The sequence below is a fragment of the Schistocerca nitens genome, chromosome 5 (assembly GCF_023898315.1).
Source record: "Schistocerca nitens isolate TAMUIC-IGC-003100 chromosome 5, iqSchNite1.1, whole genome shotgun sequence".
Taxonomy (NCBI): Eukaryota; Metazoa; Arthropoda; class Insecta; order Orthoptera; family Acrididae; genus Schistocerca; species Schistocerca nitens.
The window spans coordinates 791,737,782-791,747,413 of record NC_064618.1 but is presented as its reverse complement, the minus strand read 5'-3'; positions in this window follow the sequence as shown (position 1 = coordinate 791,747,413).

Sequence of the window (9,632 nt, the reverse complement as noted above, 5' to 3'; positions counted from 1 at the left end):
TAACAGGTGTTCTGCGTGCACACAGGGGCAAGCTGGCCACCCACTTACCTCCCCTCCCCACCATACCTTCTGTCCGCTCCTTCCTCTGTAATGCGTTTTGTTTTTCTAGCTTGCTTTATTGAATGATGGAATAAGGTTAACAGGAGTGCTTGAAATAAATCATGGTTTGAAAGAGTACCTATTAACTGCGATACATTTTATTTAATTATCACAGGTGGAGTTTACAATACGTTTAATATTTGGAACAAAATTTCTGCATACAGACAAACGCAAACAGTTAAGTACATTTTCATCACTTATCTTTGCTCTTAACCGAGGCTTATTAATTCAGCAAATGGTTTTCCAGCTCTCACTATATTAAGCGCAATTTTATAGCTTGCACGTACCGCTGGGCTATTATTGTTGTCGTCCTGAAAAATTGAAAACAGTGCTCCATAAAATGTTATATCAGTTAGATGAGAGACATGACGAGAGAAAGTCGCAGATCTCTCGTGACAACGGCAACTAGGACAGATGCATCTAATATCGTCAGGTCGCTCTTCTTAAGCTCAGTCAATTTCCCCATCCACTCAGAATCCGACAATAAATCGTACTCGTCCTTGTGAAATTTATTATAATGGCCTTCAATACTAAACTTCCGCTGACCAGCGAGAATACTGCCACATATTAAAAATTTCGAATTTTCACGTTTTTGCACAAAGAAAAAATTATTCTCCCATTACTTTTTAAAAGATAGCAAATCTCGACGTCTCCGTTTCCTTGATTCACTCTGCATTTTCCGGTTCTTGAAATACAACGTTTACTACGTAGTGGTCGCTTCGCATCAACGTCTGCGGCTTAGCCTAGTACTACACTGCCGCAACCTGCCGGCTGTCGCCACTGCCCCATTCGACGATTGCACGCGAGCAGCACACGTGCAGCGCTGTGCGCTCACGAGCTGCGTGCAACGTTTGCCCACCCCTGATCTAAAGCAATTGCAATCGCAGCAAATTCATCAAGACTAAATTTAATGTCCGCCATCCTCTCTCGTGAACACTTCTGCGAGTTTCAAACAACGCGCCAAAACGTGGTTGAAGTTTTGCCGTTGCTTGACGGTTCTGTCCAGTGTGAATGCAAGTGGATTTTTGACGGTGTGTGACATCACTGACGTTGACGTGACGCTGCCCACCGTGTGAATCGAGCCTTATAGTTTGAAAACAGTTGAAGACAGCCATGTGAGTTAAGATCACGTGACTTGAATTGCCTTGACGGCACGTCACGTGACTTGATGGACAATATGAACACACATTGACGTGGAGGTAGCATGACATGACGACAAGTAGTAGTAGTAGTAGTGGTAGTAGTAGTAATAGTTTTAGTAGTAGTAGTTTATTCATCCAGAATCAAGACGAAAATACATAGTGTATAAAAATAAATACACACGCACACACACACACACACACACACACACACACACACACACACACACACACACACGCTTAGACATTTAAGGATGAACAGTACCCTAAAAACAAAAGGGTGTACAGCAACACACACAAACTTACATTAAAAAACTGTACACACTGAATGTTGATTAATTACATAAAAGTTTTTTTATGGATTACTTCATTAAGATTTCAATAAAAAACATATTTAGGTGTAACACTTCTCTTCAAAATATTAATTCAGATCATAGCAAACATTTGACTCAAAATGCTACTGACATTGACTGTGGCACATAGTATCAACATAGAGCATGAATATAATAACTTGCTTCTAGGTTACTGAAGGTATTTGTTTACACTGTAATAGCAGCTGGTCATTAAAAACATGAATATTGTTACATTAAATGTAGACTTTTTTCCCATTTCTTTTATATGCACTGGAAGATTATTCTACAATTTTGTACCTTGAATGTTTGTCTGTTTCTATGATATAGCCTTGTTTACTCGTTTTACATGGATATCATTGCACATTCTTGTATGAGGGTGGATTCAAAAGTAATGCCTCCACCTTCGTAACTCTTCAACAGTTGGCAGCATTAGTACGCAGCAGGTACTGGCTTGTTCCATACCCTCTTCCCTGCAGCTCCAGTTGACAGGAAGCCTTAGCATTGAACGGCTGTGTTGTTACAGTGTAAAATATCGAAGGCTGCGCAGACGGTCGGTCAATGCGATTTAAGCAACGTGCAGTCATTGAATTCTTGACAGCAGAAGGTGTCACCCCAGAGGAGATGCATCAGAGAATGAAAGCAGTTTATGGTAATGGTGTTGATGTGGGTACTGTGCGTCGTTGGGCGAGTAAGTTTAAAGATGTTGAGGTGGGAACATCTGACCAGCGTGTCAAACAAGGAGTTGGACGTCCTGTGACAGCAGCCACCGTGTTTCACAAGCAAAATGTTGACATATTGATTCACGACGATCGTCGTATCACGCAGAGAGAAACTGCTCAATCGGCATTTCACAAGAACGTGTGAGTCACATTATTGCTTTGCTTGGCTATCCGAAGATCTGTGCACGATGTGTACCCCAGATGCTGACTCCTGAAATGAAAGCGCACAGACCTGAAATGTGCCAGGAGCTATTTGCTATGATCCGAATCAATATTTTGAAGAGAAGTGTTACACCTAAATGGCTTTTTTATTTAAATCTTGACGAAGTAATTCATGAAAAATATCTTTTATGTAATCAATCAGTTCAATTGTGACAGGAGGCGAAACGTGGTTATAATATTACGACCCGAAGACGTAACGTCAGTGTATGGAAAATCGACACAAAGACTCGCCCCAGAAAAATAAATTCAAGACGCAGCCCTCAGCTGGAAAAATCATGGCCACAGTGTTCTGGGACGCAGATGATGCTATCAATGTCGATTTGCTTGATCGTGGAACACCAATAAATTCAGAGCGTTACTTCACAATGCTGCAAACTCTGAAACGATGGCTAACAAGGTTCCGAAAGGAAAAGGGAAATGTTTTCCTGCAACATGACAATGCCAAACCACGCACTTCACGTGGCACCCCAGCAGAAATTCAGAGGCTGAATCTCACCACTGTACCCCATCCTCCATACAGTCCAGATTTAGCACTGTCTGACTTCCATTTGTTCCCGATAATGAAAGACGATCTGTGGGGACATCATTATGCTTCTGATGAAGATGTTGAGAGAACTGTGAGACTGTGGTTGCGGAAACAGACTGTCAACTTCTTCCATGAAGGCTTTATAAAACTTGTTCGTCGTTGGCAGAAATGTATCCATTTGGCTGATGATTATGTGGAAGAGTGAATATTTGTAATTAAAGAACACATTCTAAGGATTATTTCTGCATTTGATTTACTAAAATATTCGCCTCCAAATCCAATTAACGAAGGTGGTGGCATTACTTTCCATTCAACCCTTGTATTATATGAATGCAGATCTGAGATAGTTTTGAAATTTTCAGTGCACCATTTTTTATGTATGTGTATGTGAATTGGCCTTTATACATTGACAACGGAACCGATAGAGGTACTCAAGGTACCCTCCGCCACACACCGTCAGGTGGCTTGAGAAGTATGGATGTAGATGTAGATGTAGACAACAATTAAGTAACTCCTACAACTTTTATAGATCATCACTGAGGTCGATTCACACCTGATGGAACAGAACGTCAAGACATTACACAATGCATTTCAAATGGCGGGAGTCATACAGCCATCAAAGAATTGGAACGGAACGCAACGTTAACGTCATGGGTTCTCGGGAACAAATTATAACGCTCAGAAGTGCGCAGGGACCGGGAATCTGTGTTGCTGGCGTCTCATAAAGGCTAATTCTCACTGGCCCCAACGTCACGTCTCGTCAAAACATTTCAAATGCATTTAAAATGGTGGGATTCATGCAGGCCGTCAAAGGATCATACGTCATGTCACGTCTGACGGTGTCGACGTCTGCTAACATCGGAATTTCACCTGATTTCGCTGCGCTCACTTACGTCACATTAGTGGATTTTGCGCTTTTGTATATTCTTAATCTTCATTTTTTATTATTACGCTCTGTCTTCGTGACAAATTACAAATGTTCTATGGCAACTTGGATTTTTTTCTATTGTGTGTTCTTCCATAAGCGAGATCAGATAGCTAAAAGTGAAAAATATTTAGATTTTACAATAACAAAACAGACCTGACAGTGGGGCTGTATATTAATAAAAACCTAAGTTGATGAAGCAATTTTCATTAAATAAACGTTTAAATGAAACAGTCATATCTAATGAAAGAGAAAAATATTTTTTTTTGATTTTATTGGTTATGTAAGAGACAAACATAATGGATAAAGTAAATAGGCTCTATTCATTTCCTAATAAATACTGCATGATGTGTATGTAAGTATATATTTTCTTAACAAATAAATGTTGTCTTCAAATGTTGTTTCACTTCCTAGCATTTTACCACACAAAACTGATCAAGAACATATATTATGAAGTTTTCTTTGGCCATTAATAAATTAAGTAATTAATCAAAGTTACAAATTAAAATTAATAATAAAATTGATTAATTAATCCATTTATTTCTCAATTACAGTACTATATTCCGACTTTTTGTATCACAGATAGTAACTCATAACCTCACTTTCATGGTTCAGTACTGGTCTAAGTGAACTGTTGTGACATGAAATGACATGATGTGATTTGAGGGCAAATGTGAATAGGCTTAAGGCCAATTACAATTGTAGAACTCTTTAGATGGATGGCTGCTCACCTCTCTGCAGCAGCAGGGTATTTGTACTCACAGTTCCAAGCTTCAGCAACTGTTTAGTCTTCATTCCACCATCTTCAGTGAGGATAGGATAGGAGCTGTGATTGCTGTATTAAGATGCAAGCTGAGTTGATTACAGTTCAAGGTGGTTTGGAATTGATCACACAACTTAAGGCTATTGCCAATAACTATCACTATGAGGAGCCAGACGGGAGATGGAAGCTATGTCCTGCACATACCCCTTATGTTCCTTGATTTTCCACTAGTGTGACCACCCCAGTTACTGTACACATTGAGGATGACGCCTCGCCGCAGAGGTCGTTTCAAGGTGTGGCAGGTAGTGAAAAGTTTTCCAGGGGAAGATCCTGAGCCAGGTGCAGTCGCTTGCCTTGTTCCATAGGAAGTTTCTCAGCCTGCAACAAGATCAGAGTCTTTTACAATGGGTGGAATTACTAATAGTTGGGAGCTCCAATGTCAGGGATGTAATGGGGCCCATTAGGGATATGGTTGCCAACGAGGGAAAGAAATCCAGTGTGCACTCAGTGTGCATACTGGGAGGAGACATTCCAAATGTGCAACAGGTGTTTCCAGTTGTCACAAAGTGCACTGTCTGCAGCCAGTTACAGCTGGTGGCTCATTGTGCTACTAACAATTGTGTGTTGCTATTGATCGGAAGAAAGTCTCTCTGATTTCAGGCAGCTAGCTCAAATTGCGTAGCCTGCCAGTTTTGATTGAGACATGGAGGCAGAGCTCGCCACCTGTAGCACTGTCAACAGGACTGATAGGAGACATTTGGTACAGAACTTAGCAAATGTTATGAATCAGAGACTCAGACAGTTCCACAACCATGTAGGTTCAGATTTCTCAACATGCATATAGGGTGGTGGAGTTTCGGGTTCTGCTTAATAGGTCAGAAGTCCACTACATACAGGAGATGGTTACACAGGTAGCAGGGTAATGGATAGGGTTTTTTTCGGTTAGAAGTCCACAGGAAGGTACAGAATGGACTTATGTCTCAAAGAATGCAGGGTAAACAGAGGAAGAGGGTAGACATAGCAACGATCAGTATTGTAGTTGTAAAGTTTCGTAAACTTTCTGGGAAAGAATCAGCGCTTCAAGTGCTAATAGAAAGCACTGAAGCTCAAAGAGTTATAGGTAGCAAAAGCTGGTTAAAGCTGGAGATATGTTCAGCCGAAATTTTTACAAAGAACCTAATGATGTTCAGAAATGATGGATTAAATACAATTGGTGACAGCATGTTTGTTACTGTTAGAAGTGGTTTCTCTAGTTTCAAAATTGAGGCAGAGAGTTCCTTAGAGTTTGTATGGGTAGAGGTAATGCTTGACAACCATAATAAATTAATAATGGATTCCTTGTATCGACCTCCCATCTCACATGACATAGTTGCTGAAAAGTTCAAAGAAAACTTGAGTAGCATTCCTAACAGGTAACCCATTCATACAGCAGGCTTTGTGGGGGGCTTCTGCAACAGAGTTCAGACTTGTTTATTTATTTATTTATTGTTCCGTGGGACCAAATTAAGGAGAAGTCTCCATGGTCATGGAACGAGTCAATACATGAAATTATAACACGATATTAGAAACAGATAAAATGAAATATAAAAAAAAATATTCAGGTGACAAGTTGTAAGTTTAAATGAAGAAAATCAACAATGTAACACTGGAATTTGCTTAATTTTTTAGCTCTTCCAGGAGCTCCTCGACAGAATAGAAGGAGTGAGCCATGAGGAAACTCTTCAGTTTAGACTTAAAAGAGTTTGGGCTACTGCTAAGATTTTTGAGCTCTTGTGGTAGCTTATTGAAAATGGATGCAAAAGAATACTGCACTCCTTTCTGCACAAGAGTCAAGGAAGTGCATTCTGTATGCAGATTTGACTTCTGCCTAGTATTAACTGAGTGAAAGCTGCTAACTCTTGGGAATAGGCTAATATTACTAACAACAAACGACATTAAAGAAAATGTATACTGCGAGGGCAATGTCAGAATTCCCAGATTTTTGAATAGGGGTCGACAAGATGTTCTCGAACTTACACCACATATAGCTCGAACAGCCCATTCTTGAGCCAAAAATACCCTTTTTGAATCAGAAGAATTACCCCAAAAAATAATACCATACGACATAAGCGTATGAAAATATGCGAAGTAGACTACTTTTCGCGTTGAAGTGTCACTTATTTCAGATACTGTTCTAATGGTAAATAAAGCAGCATTTAGTTTCTGAACAAGATCCTGGACATGGGCTTTCCACAACAGCTTACTATCTAACCGAACGCCTAGGAAGTTGAACTGTTCTGTCTCGCTTATAATATGCCTGTTCTGTCCGATCAAAATATCAGTTCTTGTTGAATTGTGAGTTAGAAACTGTAAAAACTGAGTCTTACTGTGATTTAGCATCAAATTATTTTCCACAAGCCACGAACTTATTTCAAGAACTACATTATTTGTTACTGTTTCAATATTACACACAAGATCCTTCACTACCAAGCTGGTGTCATCAGCAAACAGAAATATTTTTGAATCACCTGTAATACTAGAAGGCATATCATTTATATAAATAAGAAACAGCAGTGGCCCGAGCACCGACCCTTGGGGAACGCCCCACTTAACAGTGCCCCATTGGGACTGAACATCACTACCACTCTCAATATTGCGGAGAATTACCCTCTGCTTTCTGTTCTTAAAGTAAGAGGCGAACCAATTGTAAGCTACTCCCCTTACTCCATAATGGTCCAACTTCTGCAGTAGTATTTTGTGGTCAACACAGTCAAAAGCCTTCGTTAAATCAAAGAAAACACCTAGCGTTCGCAACCTTTTATTTAATCCGTCCAAAACCTCACAGAGAAAAGAGAATATAGCATTTTCAGTTGTTAAACCATTTCTGAAACCAAACTGAATTTGACAGCAAATTATGTGAATTTAAATACTCCAGTAACCTTGTATATACAACCTTCTCGATAACTTTAGCAAACACCGATGGCATAGAAATAGGTCTAAAATTGTCAACATTATCAATGTCTCCCTTTTTATAAAGTGGCTTCACTACCGAGTACTTTAATCGGTCAGGAAACCGACCACTCCTGAAGGAAAAGTTACAGATATGGCTGAGAACTGGGCTAACATACATAGAACAATACTTCAGTATTCTGCTAGATACCTCGTCATATCCATGAGAGTTCTTGGTCTTTAGTGATTTAATTATTAACTCAATCTCCCTCTTGTCAGTATCATGGAGGAGCATTTCAGGTAACAGTCTCGGAACACCTTTTTCTAAGACCGCTATATGATTCCCTGTCGGGACTAGGTTTCTATTTAGTTCACCTGCTATATTCAGAAAGTGATTATTAAATACTGTACATATATGCGACTTATCAGTAACACGGACATTCCCACTACGCACTGATTCTATATCCTCGACCTGTCTCTGCAGGCCAGCAACTTCCTTTACGACTGACCATATGGCTTTAATTTTATCCTGAGACTTAGCTATTCTATCTGCATACCACATACTTTTTGCCTTCCTAATAACATTTTTAAGCACCTTACAATACTGTTTGTAATGGGCTGCTGCATTTGGATTTTGACTGTTTCTAACGTTTTGATATTATTGCCACTTTGTTCTACAAGATATCCTTATCCCTCTAGTCAGCCACCCAGGCTGCCTGTTTGTGCTAGTACCCTGTTTTAAACATTCTAACGGAAAGCAACTTTCAAAGAACATGAGAAAAGTCTTGAGAAAAGCATTATATTTATCGTCTACTGTATCAGCGCTATAAACATCTTGCCACTCTTGTTCCTTTATAAGGTTTACAAAGGTCTCTACAGCAACTGGATCAGCTTTCCTTAACAGCTGATGACTATATTTAACACGTGTTGCAGCACAAAAATCTTTTAAAGTTAAAATTTGTGCATCATGATCTGAAAGGCCATTCACCTTTTTGCTAACATAATGCCCTTCTAGTAATGAGGAATGAACAAAAATGTTGTCTATCGTTGTTCTACTGTTCCCTTGCACTCTCGTTGGAAAGAATACGGTTTGCATAAGATTATATGAATTAAAGAGGTCTACCAGCATCCTCTTCCTTGCACAATCACTTATACAATTAATATTGAAGTCACCACATATAACTAACTTTTTGTATTTCCTATAAAGTGAACCAAGAACCTTCTCTAGCTTTAGCAAAAATGTTGTGAAATCGGAGTCTGGGGATCTATAAATAACAACAGTTAGAAGTTCAGCTGCGTTAAATTTAACCACACCTGCACAACATTCAAACACCTTTTCAGTGCAGTACTTTGAAACATCAATTGACTCAAATGGCATGCTGTTTTTCACATACATGGCTACTCCCCCACACCGCAAAGAGCTCCTCGAAAAGCTGCCAGCCAACCTGTATCCTGGTAAAGGAAGCCTCTGAATTATCTCCTTATTTAAGAAGTGTTCAGATATACCAATAATTTCAGAGTCAACATCTATAAGCAGTTCACTAACTTTATCTCTAATACCTTGTATATTTTGATGAAATATACTAATTCCCTCATTACTCGGATACCTAAGCTTTGTCAAAAGTGATTCCATTGTTAGAGAGACTTCCCTTAAGCAGGAATACCTATCAGCTGACTTCAATCTAAAAAGGTGCAGCTCTAACACCCATTATTGCAGGAATTTTCCCATGAGTGATCCCACCAACCCCACCTATGCTGTCACCTATAAGCTTTGCCAACCTCCCCTTCCCATACCTGTTGAGGTGCAGGCCATGTCTAGTGAAACCCATCCTGCTGATAGACTCCACCGACACCAATGAAATGTGACCCATGCTTCCTGTCATCAGCGCACCCCCAAGTCTCATGTTATTACACCTGACGGCTTTATTAAAATGAGGCCGATCGTGACGCTGAAACAG